Below are 14,900 nucleotides of genomic sequence, written 5' to 3' on the forward strand. Positions count from 1 at the left end.
ATTGCTAATATAATTCCAACAGACTCTTAGCATTGCTACGAGTGAGAAAGTCTCATCGTAGTCAACTCCTTGAACTTTTCGGAAAACATCTTAATGACAAGTCGAGCTTTCTTAATGGTGATACTTACCATCATTGTCTGTCTTCCTTTTAAAATCCATCTGTACCCAACGGCCTTACGACCATCAAGTATTTCTTCCAAAGTCATGGATCCTCTCTCAGATTTTATGGCCTCGAGCCATTCGTCGGAATCCGGGCCCACCATCGCTTCTCCATAGCTCGTAGGTTCATTGTTGTCTAGCAACATGACCTCTAAGACAGGATCGCGTACCACTCTCAAGTAGTATGCGTCCTTGTCGACCTACGAGGTTCGGTAGTGACTTGATCTGAAGCATCATGATCACTATCATCAGCTTCCACTTCAATTGGCGTAGGTGCCATATGAACAACTTCTTGTGCCCTGCTACACACTGGTTGAAGTGATGGTTCAATAACCTCATCAAGTCTCCACCATCCTCCCACTCAATTCTTTCGAGAGAAACTTTTCCTCGAGAAAGGACCCGTTTCTAGAAACAATTACTTTTGCTTCCGGATCTGAGATAGGAGGTATACCCAACTGTTTTTGGGTGTCCTATGAAGATGCATTTTATCCGCTTTGGGTTCGAGCTTATCAACCTGAAACTTTTTCACATAAGCGTCACAGCCCCAAACTTTTAAGAAACGACAACTTAGGTTTCTCCAAACCATAGTTCAAACGATGTCGTCTCAACGGAATTACGTGGTGCCCTTATTAAAGTGAGTGTGGCTGTCTCTAATACCTAACCCATGAACGATAGTGGTAATTCGATAAGAGAAATCATGGTACGCACCATATCCAATAGGGTGCAACTATGATGTTCGGACACACCATCATACTATGATGTTCCAGGCGGTATTAATTGTGAAACAATTTCCACAATGTCTTAATTGCGTGCCAAAGCTCGTAACTCAGATACTCATCTCTATGATCATATCATAGACATTTTATCCTCTTGTCACAATGATCTTCAACCTCACTCTAAAATTACTTGAACCATTCAATAATTCAGACTTGTGTTTCATCAAGTAAATATACTCAGTATCTACTCAAATCATCCGTGAAGTAAGAACATAACGATATCCACTGCGTGCCTCAGCACTCATTGGACTGCACACATCAAAATGTATTACTTCCAACAAGTTGCTTTCTTGTTCCATTTTACTGAAAACGAGGCTTTCAGTCATCTTGCCCATGTGGTATGATTTGCATGTCTCAAGTGATTCAAAATCAAGTGAGTCCAAACGGTCCATTTGCATGGAGTTTCTTCATGCATATACACCAATAGACATGGTTCACATGTCTCAAACTTTTCAAAACCGAGTGAGTCCAAAGATCCATCAACATGGAGCTTCTTCATGCGTTTTATACCAATATGACTTACATGGCAGTGCCACAAGCAGGTGGTACTATCATTACTATCTTATATCTTTTGGCATGAACATGTGTATCACTATGATCGAGATTCAATAAACCATTCATTTTAGGTGCAAGACCATTGAAGGTATTATTCAAATAAACAGAGTAACCATTATTCTCCTTAAATGAATAACTGTATTGCGATAGACATAATCCAATCATGTCTATGCTCAACGTAAACACCAAATAACAATTATTTAGGTTTAACACCAATCTCGATGGTAGAGGGAGCATGCAATGCTTGATCACATCAACCTTGGAAACACTTCCAACACATATCGTCAGCTCACCTTTAGCTAGTCTCCGTTTATTCCGTAGCTTTTATTTCGAGTTACTAACACTTAGCAACCGAACCGGTATCTAATACCCTAGTGCTACTAGGAGTACTAGCAAAGTACACATTAACATAATGTATATCCAATATACTTCTATCGACCTTGCCAGCCTTCTCATCTACCAAGTATCTAGGGTAATTCTGCTCCAGTGGCTGTTCCCCTTATCACAGAAGCACTTAGTCTCGGGTTTGGGTTCAACCTTGGGTTTCTTCACTAGAGCAGCAGCTGATTTGCCATTTCATGAAGTGTACCTTCTTGCCCTTGCCCTTCTTGAAACTAGTGGCTTCAACAACCATCAAAAATTTATGCTCCTTCTTGATTTCTACTTTCGCGGTGTCAAACATCGCGAATATCTCAAGGATCATCATTTCTATCCCTGATATGTTATAGTTCATCACGAAGCTCTAGCAGCTTGGTGGCAATGACTTTGGAGAAACATCACTATCTCATCTGGAAGATCAACTCCCACTCGATTCAAGTGATTGTTGTACTCAGACAATCTGAGCACAAGCTCAACGATTGAGCTTTTCTCCCTTAGTTTGCAGGCTAAGAAAATCGCCGGAGGTCTTATACCTCTTGACGTGGGCACGAGCCTGAAATCCCAATTTCAGCCCTCGAAACATCTCATATGTTCCGCGACGTTTTGAAATCGTCTTTGGTGCCTCAACTCTAAACCGTTTAACTGAACTATCACGTAGTTATCAAAACGTGTATGTCAAATGTTCGCAACATCCACAGACGATGTTCGAGGTTCAGCACACCGAGCTGTGCATTAAGGACATAAGCCTTCTACGAAGCAATGATGACAGTCCTCAGTTTACGGACCCAGTCCGCATAATTTCTACTATCAACTTTCAACTAAATTTTCTCTAGGAACATATCTAAAACAGTAGAACTAAAGTGTGAGCTACGCCATAATTTGCAAGAATCTTTTGACTATGTTCAGGATAATTAAGTTCATCTTATGACCTCCCACTCAGATAGACATCCCTCTAGTCATCAAAGTGATTACATGATCTGAGTCAACTAGGCCGTGTCCGATCATCACGTGAGATGGACTAGTCATCATCGGTGAACATCTTCATGTTGATCAAATCTACCATACGACTCATGCTCGACCTTTCGGTCTCTTGTGTTCCGAGGCCATGTCTGTACATGCTAGGCTCGTCAAGTCAACCTAAGTGTTTCGCATGTGTAAATCTGGCTTACACCCGTTGTATGTGAACGTTAGAATCTATCACACCCGATCATCACGTGGTGCTTCGAAACAACGAACTTTCGCAACGATGCATAGTTAGGGGGAACACTTTCTTGAAATCTTAATGAGGGATCATCTTATTTACTACCGTCGTTCTAAGCAAATAAGATGCATAAACATGATAAACATCACATGCAATCAAAAAGTGACATGATATGGCCAATATCATTTTGCTCCTTTTGATCTCCATCTTCGGGGCTCCATGATCATCATCATCACTGGCATGACACCATGATCTCCATCATCATGATCTCCATCATCGTGTCTCCATGAAGTTGTCTCGCCAACTATTACGTCTACTACTATGGCTAACGGTTTAGCAATAAAGTAAAGTAATTACATGGCGTTGTTCAATGACATGCAGGTCATACAATAAATTAAGACAACTCCTATGGCTCTTGCCGGTTGTCATACTCATCGACATGCAAGTCGTGATTCCTATTACAAGAACATGATCAATCTCATACATCACATAACATTCATCACATTCTTTTGGCCATATCACATCACATAGCATACCCTGCAAAAACAAGTTAGACGTCCTCTAATTGTTGTTTGCATGTTTTACGTGGCTGCTATGGGTTTCTAGCAAGAACGTTTCTTACCTACGCAAAAGCCACAACATGATATGCCAATTGCTATTTACCCTTCATAAGGACTGTCGGTGTCAAAACCGGCGGATCTCGGGTAGGGGGTCCCGAACTGTGCGTCTAGGCGGATGGTAACAGGAGACAAGGGACACGATGTTTTACCCAGGTTCGGGCCCTCTTGATGGAGGTAAAACCCCACGTCCTGCTTGATTGATATTGATATTGTGGATGTTTACAAGAGTGGATCTACCACGAGATCAAGGAGGCTAAACCCTAGAAGCTAGCCTATGGTATGATTGTAATGGTTGTTGTTGTTGTGTCCTACGGACTAGAGCCATCCGGTTTATATAGACACCGGAGAGGGCTAGGGTTACATAGAGTCGGTTACAATAGTAGGAGATCTACGTATCCGTATCGCCAAGCTTGCCTTCCACGCCAAGGAAAGTCCCATCCGGACACAGGACGAAGTCTTCAATCTTGTATCTTCATAGTCTTGGAGTCCGGTCGATGATGATGATAGTCCGGCCGATGATAGTTCGGCCGATGATGGTAGTCCGGCTATCCGGACACCCCCTAATCCGGGACTCCCTCAGTAGCCCCCGAACCAGGCTTCAATGACGATAAGTCCAGCGTGTGTGTAGTCTTCGGCGTTGCAAGGCGGGTTCTCCTTCAAGTTCTACGTACCTGCCGAACAGTGTCCGGCTTCCTCATCAATGTTGCGCGTCTTGGCTTCCATGCCCAATAATGGCCTCCCTCCACGCGTCACGCGAATGTGAAAAGCCAGGGTGTCTTTTATGTTTTACCCCCTAGTTGTGCGAATAATCTGCCTATAAGGGAGGCAAGAATCCAGATCCAAATCGCCATCTTCCTCCCTCAAATACTCATCGGAGCGCTTTCGACCAAGAATCCATTCCATCATGGACCGTCAACGCGGCTCCTCTTCTCGCGCTCCCAGCCCTTTGCCAGGAGATTGGAGGAGATGCTCTGTTCCGCACAACGAGCTGGTGAAGCTCCAAGCGGGGGGATATCTCCCTCCGGCCTTTATGGTTCCGGTTTGAGCCGGGCTGGCCACCTACAAAGGTGGGAAGCAAGCGGAGGTTACCCCAAGTCCCAACAAAGGGGAGCGGGTATGCTTCGTCCCCTATCTGATAAGGGGGCTCGGATTTCCTGTACATCCATTCCTCCGCGGGCTCCTGGAGTTCTACGGACTCCAGCTTCATCACCTCACGCCCGCCTCAATCCTGCACATTGCGGGTTACGTAGCTCTTTGCGAGCTATTCCTGGGTGTCGAGCCCCATTTCGCGCTGTGGAAGAGGTTGTTCTGCCTTGTACCTCGCTCTCACGAGGGGTCCATATATCAAGTGGGCGGCGCCGAAATATGGCGTATTGCCGGGACCGGATATCCATCCCGAACCCCTAAGAAGGCATCCGAAGACTGGCCTTCAGGATGGTTTTATATAGAAGACGCTCCGCTGCCGGACCCTGTTCGGATCGGCCTCCCGGAGTTCAGCAATGCTCCTCTGAAGAAACGCCTTAGTTGGCGTCCGCGGAGCCCCCGACTGGAGGAAGACAAGAGCGTCCATTATTTGATGGGCCGAATAAGGTTACTGGCCCATTCCGGGTTGACCATGATTGGAGTCATGGAAACATGCATTATGCGGGGGGTGCAGCCACTACAATACAGGGGCCACCCCATGTGGATTTCAACGGGGAGGACGATGCCACCCGTCATGGCCGTAAAGGGCCGGATTCGGTCGAAGACCTGGTGACGATCCTGTCCGGCCTGTATAAGGGGGAGAAGGAGGATTTCCTTCGGATGAACCTGTTAAATGGGTTCTCCATGAATAATCCCCGGCCTTGGGTAAGCGAACACTCTACGTGCCCGACCCATGCTTTTTGAAACTTAAGTTTCTTATATTGTGTTCTTCTTTCGACGCAGGAACTGCGTCGGATCGTGGAGGACATGCTAAGTCCAGCTCCGCAACCCGAGGATCCAGAGAGATCCCGGGATCCGGCCTCCGAAGAGGATCCGGACATAAAGGTGGAGCTAATCGATGGGGTGTTCCACCAGCTCAGCATGGACAATGCCTTAGTCGCCATCACGGCCGACTATCCCGGACTATATCCGGCTTCCCAGGTGATTGCGACCGAAGTCCTGACACCGTCATTCCTTCCTTGCTTATTTCTGACCATCGTATATGATGGCGCCGTGCAGGAGGCGCCCCTAGGGCGAGAAGCTGAGCCCGCGGTGGCTGACCAACAAAGGCCAGTCCGGACCAGTAGGCGGAAGAGGAGCGCAGCGCGGACTGAAACGTGGCCGCAAAGGTGTAGCTCACAATTCATTATTTAGAGCAACGTTCCTAGGAAGCGTTTGAGTGCTCATGACTTTTGTAGGGAAAAAGGCGCCCGCCGGACTGCGGGCGTGGAGGTTGCCAATCCAACCTCTACCAGCCAGGCTCCAGCACCTGGTCTGGAGGGGGAGGCGTGCGAAAGGCGCGAGCCGGACGTTCCTCCGACGGAGGATGCCGACAGACTGTCCGCCACCAAGTCTGAGGTGGAGAGTGCCATGAATCACAGGCGCCGCCGGACAGTATTTCGTGACGCGTGCTTCTCCCCCGAGGCGTTGAATGCCTTTAACGCGGGGGACGCGCACCTTCGTGCTGCTTAGGATGGTTTTACCAGAGCCACGGAGCAGTATGTAAAAGACATACGGGTAAGAGAATTTAATAGTTGTATATGCCAGTAGCCCCCGAGACTTAAAGTAGTTATATTAACTGATTTAAGGATCATATGAAACGTAGGATCTTACCGAGAAGAATACCCAACTTGTTGGAAATATGCCCTAGAGGCAATAATAAAAGCATTATTATTATATTTCCTTGTTCATGATAATTGTCTTTATTCATGCTATAATTGTGTTATCCGGAAATCGTAATACATGTGTGAATGACAGACACCAACATGTCCCTAGTGAGCCTCTAGTTGACTAGCTCGTTGATCAACAGATAGTCATGGTTTCCTGACTATGGACACTGGATGTCATTGATAACGAGATCACATCATTGGGAGAATGATGTGATGGACAAGACCCAATCCTAAACATAGCACAAGATTGTATAGTTCGTTTGCTAGAGTTTTCCAATGTCAAGTATCTTTTCCTTAGACCATGAGATCGTGTAACTCCCGGATACCGTAGGAGTGCTTTGGGTATGCCAAATGTCACAATGTAACTGGGTGACTATAAAGGTAGACTACGGGTATCTCCGAAAGTGTCTGTTGGGTGACATGGATCAAAACTGGGATTTGTCACTCCGTATGACGGAGAGGTATCACTGGGCCCACTTGGTAATGCATCATCATAATGAGCTCAGAGTGACCAAGTGTCTGGTCACGGGATCATGCATTACGGTACGAGTAAAGTGACTTGCCGGTAACGAGATTGAATGAGGTATTGGGATACCGACGATCGAATCTCGGGCAAGTAACATATCGATAGACAAAGGGAATAGCGTACGGGGTTGATAGAATCCTCGACATCGTGGTTCATCCGATGAGATCACCGTGGAGCATGTGGGAGCCAACATGGGTATCCAGATCCCGCTGTTGGTTATTGACCGGAGAGTCGTCTCGGTCATGTCTGCTTGTCTCCCGAACCCGTAGGGTCTACACACTTAAGGTTCAGTTACGCTAGGGTTGTAGGGATATGTATATGCAGTAACCCGAATATTGTTCGGAGTCCCGGATGAGATCCCGGACGTCACGAGGAGTTCCGGAATGGTCCGGAGGTAAAGATTTATATATGGGAAGTCATGTTTCGGGCATCGGGACAAGTTTCGGGGTTATCGGTATTGTACCGGGACCACCGGAAGGGTCCCGGGGGTCCACCGGGTGGGTCCACCTGTCCCGGGGGGCCACATGGGCTGTAGGGGGTGCGCCTTGGCCTAATGGGCCAAGGGCACCAGCCCCACATAGGCCCATGCGCCTAGGGTTTAAGGGGGAAAGAGTCCTAGGAGGGGAAGGCACCTCCTAGGTGCCTTGGGGGGGAGGGAAACCCCCCTTGGCCGCCGCACCCCCTAGGAGATTGGATCTCCTAGGGCCGGCCACCCCCCCTTGGCCCTCCTATATATAGTGGGGGAGAGGAGGGACTTCATACCTGAACGCCTTGGCCTTTGGTTGCCTTCTTCTCCCTCCCCAACACCTCCTCCACCTCCATAGTGCTTAGCGAAGCTCTGCCGGAGTACTGCAGCTCCATCAACACCACGCCGTCGTGCTGCTGCTGGTGCCATCTCCCTCAACCTCTCCTCCCTCCCTTGCTGGATCAAGAAGGAGGAGACGTGGCTGTTCCGTACGTGTGTTGAACGCGGAGGTGCTGTCCGTTCGGCGCTGGTCATCGGTGATTTGGATCACGTCGAGTACGACTACATCATCACCGTTCTTTTGAACGCTTCCGCTCGCGATCTACAAAGGTATGTAGATGCATCTAATCACTCGTTGCTAGATGAACTCCTAGATGATCTTGGTGAAACGAGTAGGAAATTTTTTGTTTTCTGCAACGTTCCCCAACAGTGGCATCATGAGCTAGGTCTATGCGTAGTTCTTCTTGCGCGAGTAGAACACAATTTGTTGTGGGCGTAGATTTGTCAACTTTCTTGCCGTTACTAGTCCTTTCTTGCTTCAGCAGTATTGTGGGATGAAGCGGCCCGGACCAACCTTACACGTACGCTTACGTGAGACCGGTTCCACCGACTAACATGCACTAGTTGCATAAGGTGGCTGGCGGGTGTCTGTCTCTCCTACTTTAGTTGGAGCGGAATCGATGAACAGGGTCCTTATGAAGGGTAAATAGAAGTTGACAAATCACGTTGTGGCTTTAACGTAGGTAAGAAAACGTTCTTGCTAGAACCCTAATTCAGCCACGTAAAACTTGCAACAACAATTAGAGGACGTCTAACTTGTTTTTGCAGCAAGTGGTTTGTGATATGATATGGCCAAAGTTGTGATGAATGATGAATGATCTATATGTGATGTATGAGATGTTCATGCTATTGTAATAGGAATCACGACTTGCATGTCGATGAGTATGACAACCGGCAGGAGCCATAGGAGTTGTCTTTATTCTTTTATATGACCTGCGTGTCATCAAGAAACGCCATGTAAATTACTTTACTTTATTGCTAAACGCGTTAGCCATAGTAGTAGAAGTAATAGTTGGTGAGCAACTTCATGGAGACACGATGATGGAGATCATGATGATGGAGATCATGGTGTCAAGCCGGTGACAAGATGATCATGGAGCCCCAAGATGGAGATCAAAGGAGCTATGTGATATTGGCCATATCATGTCACGTTTATTATTTATTGCATGTGATGTTTATCATGTTTTGCATCTTGTTTACTTAGAACGACGGTAGTAAATAAGATGATCCCTCACAATAAATTCAAGAAGTGTTCCCCCTAACTGTGCACCGTTGCGACAGTTCGCTGTTTCAAAACACCACGTGATGATCGGGTGTTTTATTCAGACGTTCACATACAACGGGTGTAAGACAGATTTACACATGCAAACACTTAGGTTGACTTGACGAGCCTAGCATGTACAGACATGGCCTCGGAACACAGAAGACCGAAAGGTCGAGCATGAGTCGTATAGAAGATACGATCAACATGAAGATGTTCACCGATGTTGACTAGTCCGTCTCACGTGATGATCGGACACGGTCTAGTTTAACTCGGATCATGTAATACTTAGATGACTAGAGGGATGTCTAATCTAAGTGGGAGTTCACTAATAATTTGATTAGTTGAACTTAATTATCATGAACTTAGTCTAAAATCTTTGCAATATGTCTTGTAGATCAAATGGCCAACGTAGTCCTCAACTTCAACGCGTTCCTAGAGAAAACTAAGCTGAAAGACGATGGCAGCAACTATACGGACTGGGTCCGGAACCTGAGGATCATCCTCATAGCTGCCAAGAAAGATTATGTCCTACAAGCACCGCTTGGTGACGCACCCGTTCTCCCTGCAGAACAAGATGTTATGAACGCTTGGCAGGCACGTTTCGATGACTACTCCCTCGTTCAGTGCGGCATGCTTTACAGCCTAGAGCCGGGGCTCCAAAAGCGTTTTGAGAGACATGGAGCATATGAGATGTTCGAAGAGCTGAAAATGGTTTTCCAAGCTCATGCCCGGGTCGAGAGATATGAAGTCTCCGACAAATTCTTCAACTGTAAGATGGAGGAAAACAGTTCTGTCAGTGAGCACATACTCACTATGTCTGGGTTGCATAACCGCTTGACTCAGCTGGGAGTTAATCTCCCGGATGATGCGGTCATTGACAGAATCCTCCAGTCGCTTCCACCAAGCTACAAGAGCTTTGTGATGAACTTCAATATGCAGGGGATGGAAAAGACCATTCCTGAAGTATTTGCTATGCTGAAATCAGCAGAGGTAGAAGTCAGGAAGGAACATCAAGTGTTGATGGTCAATAAAACCACTAAGTTCAAGAAAGGCAAGGGTAAAAAGAATTTCAAGAAGGACGGCAAGGAGGTTGCCGCGCCCGGCAAGCAAGCTGCCGGGAAGAAGCCAAAGAATGGACCCAAGCCCGAGACTGAGTGCTTTTATTGCAAGGGAAGCGGTCACTGGAAGCGGAACTGCCCTAAGTACTTAGCGGATAAGAAGGCCGGCAAAACCAAAGGTATATGTGATATACATGTAATTGATGTGTACCTTACTAGTGCCCGTAGTGGCTCCTGGGTATTTGATACCGGTGCAGTTGCTCACATTTGTAACTCAAAGCAGGGGCTGCGGAATAAGCGGAAACTGGCAAAGGACGAGGTGACGATGCGCGTCGGGAATGGTTCCAAGGTCAATGTGATCGCCGTCGGCATGCTACCTCTGCATCTCCCTTCGGGATTAGTTTTAAACCTTAATAATTGTTATTTAGTGCCAGCTTTGAGCATGAACATTGTATCGGGATCTCGTTTAATTCGAGATGGCTACTCTTTTAAATCTGAGAATAATGGTTGTTCCATTTTTATGAGAGATATGTTTTATGGTCATGCTCCTATGGTGAATGGTTTATTCTTTATGAATCTCGAACGTGATGCTACACATGTTCATAATGTGAGTACCAAAAGAAGTAAGGTTGATAATGATAGTCCCACATACTTGTGGCACTGCCGCCTTGGTCACATAGGTGTCAAACGCATGAAGAAGCTCCATGCTGATGGACTTTTAGAGTCTCTTGATTATGAATCATTTGACACGTGCGAACCATGCCTTATGGGTAAAATGACCAAGACTCTGTTCTCAGGAACAATGGAGCGAGCAACCGACTTATTGGAAATCATACATACTGATGTGTGCGGTCCGATGAGTGTTGAGGCTCGCGGTGGCTATCGTTATGTTCTCACCCTCACTGATGATTTAAGTAGGTATGGGTATATCTACTTAATGAAACACAAGTCTGAAACCTTTGAAAAGTTCAAGGAATTTCAGAGTGAGGTTGAAAATCAACGTGACAGGAAAATCAAGTTTCTACGATCAGATCGTGGAGGAGAATACTTGAGTCACGAGTTTGGGGCACACTTAAGAAAATGTGGAATAGTTTCACAACTCACGCCGCCTGGAACACCTCAGCGTAATGGTGTGTCCGAACGTCGTAATCGCACTCTGTTAGATATGGTGCGATCTATGATGTCTCTTACCGATTTACTGCTTTCCTTTTGGGGCTATGCTTTAGAGACTGCCGCATTCACTTTAAATAGGGCTCCGTCGAAATCCGTTGAGACGACACCGTATGAATTATGGTTTGGGAAGAAACCTAAGCTGTCGTTTCTAAAAGTTTGGGGATGCGATGCTTATGTCAAGAAACTTCAACCTGAAAAGCTCGAACCCAAGTCGGAAAAATGCGTCTTCATAGGATACCCAAAAGAAACTATTGGGTACACCTTTTACCTCAGATCCGAAGGCAAGATCTTTGTTGCCAAGAATGGGTCCTTTCTGGAGAAAGAGTTTCTCTCGAAAGAAGTAAGTGGGAGGAAAGTAGAGCTTGATGAAGTATTACCTCTTGAACCGAAAAATGGCGCAACTCAAGAAAATGTTCCTGAGGTGCCTGCACCGACTAGAGAGGGAGTTAATGATAATGATCAAGATACTTCTGATCAAGCCCCTACTGAAATTCGAAGGTCCACAAGGACACGTTCCGCACCAGAGTGGTACGGCAACCCTGTCTTGGAAATCATGCTGTTAGACAACGGTGAACCTTCGAACTATGAAGAAGCGATGGCGGGCCCGGATTCCGACAAATGGCTGGAAGCCATGAAATCCGAGATAGGATCCATGTATGAAAACAAAGTATGGACTTTGACTGACTTGCCCGTTGAGCGGCGAGCCATAGAAAATAAATGGATCTTTAAGAGGAAGACAGACGCGGATGGTAATGTGACCATCTATAAAGCTCGGCTTGTCGCTAAGGGTTATCGACAAGTTCAAGGGGTTGACTACGATGAGACTTTCTCACCGGTAGCGAAGCTGAAGTCCGTCCGAATCATGTTAGCAATTGCCGCATTCTATGATTACGAAATATGGCAAATGGACGTCAAAACGGCATTCCTTAATGGTTTCCTTAAGGAAGAATTGTATATGATGCAGCCGGAAGGTTTTGTCAATCCTAAGAATGCTGACAAAGTGTGCAAGCTCCAACGCTCGATTTATGGGCTGGTGCAATCATCTCGGAGTTGGAACATTCGCTTTGATGAGATGATCAAAGCGTTTGGGTTTACACAGACTTATGGAGAAGCCTGCGTTTACAAGAAAGTGAGTGGGAGCTCTGTAGCATTTCTCATATTATATGTAGATGACATACTTTTGATGGGAAATGATATAGAACTCTTGGACAACATCAAGGCTTACTTGAATAAAAGTTTTTCAATGAAGGACCTTGGAGAAGCTGCTTATATATTAGGCATCAAAATCTATAGAGATAGATCAAGACGCCTCATAGGTCTTTCACAAAGCACATACCTTGATAAGATATTGAAGAAGTTCAATATGGATCAATCCAAGAAGGGGTTCTTGCCTGTGTTGCAAGGTATGAAATTGAGCTCAGCTCAATGTCCGACCACGGCAGAAGATATAGAAGAGATGAGCGTCATCCCCTATGCCTCAGCCATAGGTTCTATTATGTATGCCATGCTGTGTACCAGACCTGATGTAAACCTTGCCGTAAGTTTGGTAGGAAGGTACCAAAGTAATCCCGGCAAGGAACACTGGACAGCGGTCAAGAATATCCTGAAGTACCTGAAAAGGACTAAGGAAATGTTTCTCATTTATGGAGGTGACGAATAGCTCGTCGTAAAGGGTTACGTCGACGCTAGCTTCGACACAGATCTGGATGACTCTAAGTCACAAACCGGATACGTGTATATTTTGAATGGTGGGGCAGTAAGCTGGTGCAGTTGCAAGCAAAGCGTCGTGGCGGGATCTACATGTGAAGCGGAGTACATGGCAGCCTCGGAGGCAGCACATGAAGCAATATGGGTGAAGGAGTTCATCACCGACCTAGGAGTCATACCCAATGCGTTGGGGCCGATCAAGCTCTTCTGTGACAACACTGGAGCTATTGCACTTGCCAAGGAGCCCAGGTTTCACAAGAAGACAAGGCACATCAAGCGTCGCTTCAACTCCATTCGTGAAAATGTTCAAGATGGAGACATAGAGATTTGTAAAGTACATACGGACCTGAATATAGCAGATCCGTTGACTAAACCTCTCCCTAGAGCAAAACATGATCAACACCAGAATTCCATGGGTGTTCGATTCATCACAATGTAACTAGATTATTGACTCTAGTGCAAGTGGGAGACTGTTGGAAATATGCCCTAGAGGCAATAATAAAAGCATTATTATTATATTTCCTTGTTCATGATAATTGTCTTTATTCATGCTATAATTGTGTTATCCGGAAATCGTAATACATGTGTGAATGACAGACACCAACATGTCCCTAGTGAGCCTCTAGTTGACTAGCTCGTTGATCAACAGATAGTCATGGTTTCCTGACTATGGACACTGGATGTCATTGATAACGAGATCACATCATTGGGAGAATGATGTGCTGGACAAGACCCAATCCTAAACATAGCACAAGATCGTATAGTTCGTTTGCTAGAGTTTTCCAATGTCAAGTATCTTTTCCTTAGACCATGAGATCGTGTAACTCCCGGATACCGTAGGAGTGCTTTGGGTATGCCAAATGTCACAATGTAACTGGGTGACTATAAAGGTAGACTACGGGTATCTCCGAAAGTGTCTGTTGGGTGACATGGATCAAGACTGGGATTTGTCACTCCGTATGACGGAGAGGTATCACTGGGCCCACTCGGTAATGCATCATCATAATGAGCTCAGAGTGACCAAGTGTCTGGTCACGGGATCATGCATTACGGTACGAGTAAAGTGACTTGCCGGTAACGAGATTGAACGAGGTATTGGGATACCGACGATCGAATCTCGGGCAAGTAACATATCGATAGACAAAGGGAATAGCGTACGGGGTTGATAGAATCCTCGACATCGTGGTTCATCCGATGAGATCATCGTGGAGCATGTGGGAGCCAACATGGGTATCCAGATCCCGCTGTTGGTTATTGACCGGAGAGTCGTGTCGGTCATGTCTGCTTGTCTCCCGAACCCGTAGGGTCTACACACTTAAGGTTCAGTTACGCTAGGGTTGTAGGGATATGTATATGCAGTAACCCGAATATTGTTCGGAGTCCCGGATGAGATCCCGGACGTCACGAGGAGTTCCGGAATGGTCTGGAGGTAAAGATTTATATATGGGAAGTCATGTTTCGGGCATCGGGACAAGTTTCGGGGTTATCGGTATTGTACCGGGACCACCGGAAGGGTCCCGGGGGTCCACCGGGTGGGTCCACCTGTCCCAGGGGGGCCACATGGGCTGTAGGGGGTGCGCCTTGGCCTAATGGGCCAAGGGAACCAGCCCCACATAGGCCCATGCGCCTAGGGTTTAAGGGGGAAAGAGTCCTAGGAGGGGAAGGCACCTCCTAGGTGCCTTGGGGGGGAGGGAAACCCCCCTTGGCCGCCGCACCCCCTAGGAGATTGGATCTCCTAGGGCCGGCCACCCCCCCTTGGCCCTCCTATATATAGTGGGGGAGAGGAGGGACTTCATACCTGAACGCCTTGGCCTTTGGTTGCCTTC

Source organism: Triticum aestivum, chromosome 3B (assembly GCF_018294505.1).
Source record: "Triticum aestivum cultivar Chinese Spring chromosome 3B, IWGSC CS RefSeq v2.1, whole genome shotgun sequence".
In the NCBI taxonomy this organism is placed as follows: domain Eukaryota; kingdom Viridiplantae; phylum Streptophyta; class Magnoliopsida; order Poales; family Poaceae; genus Triticum; species Triticum aestivum.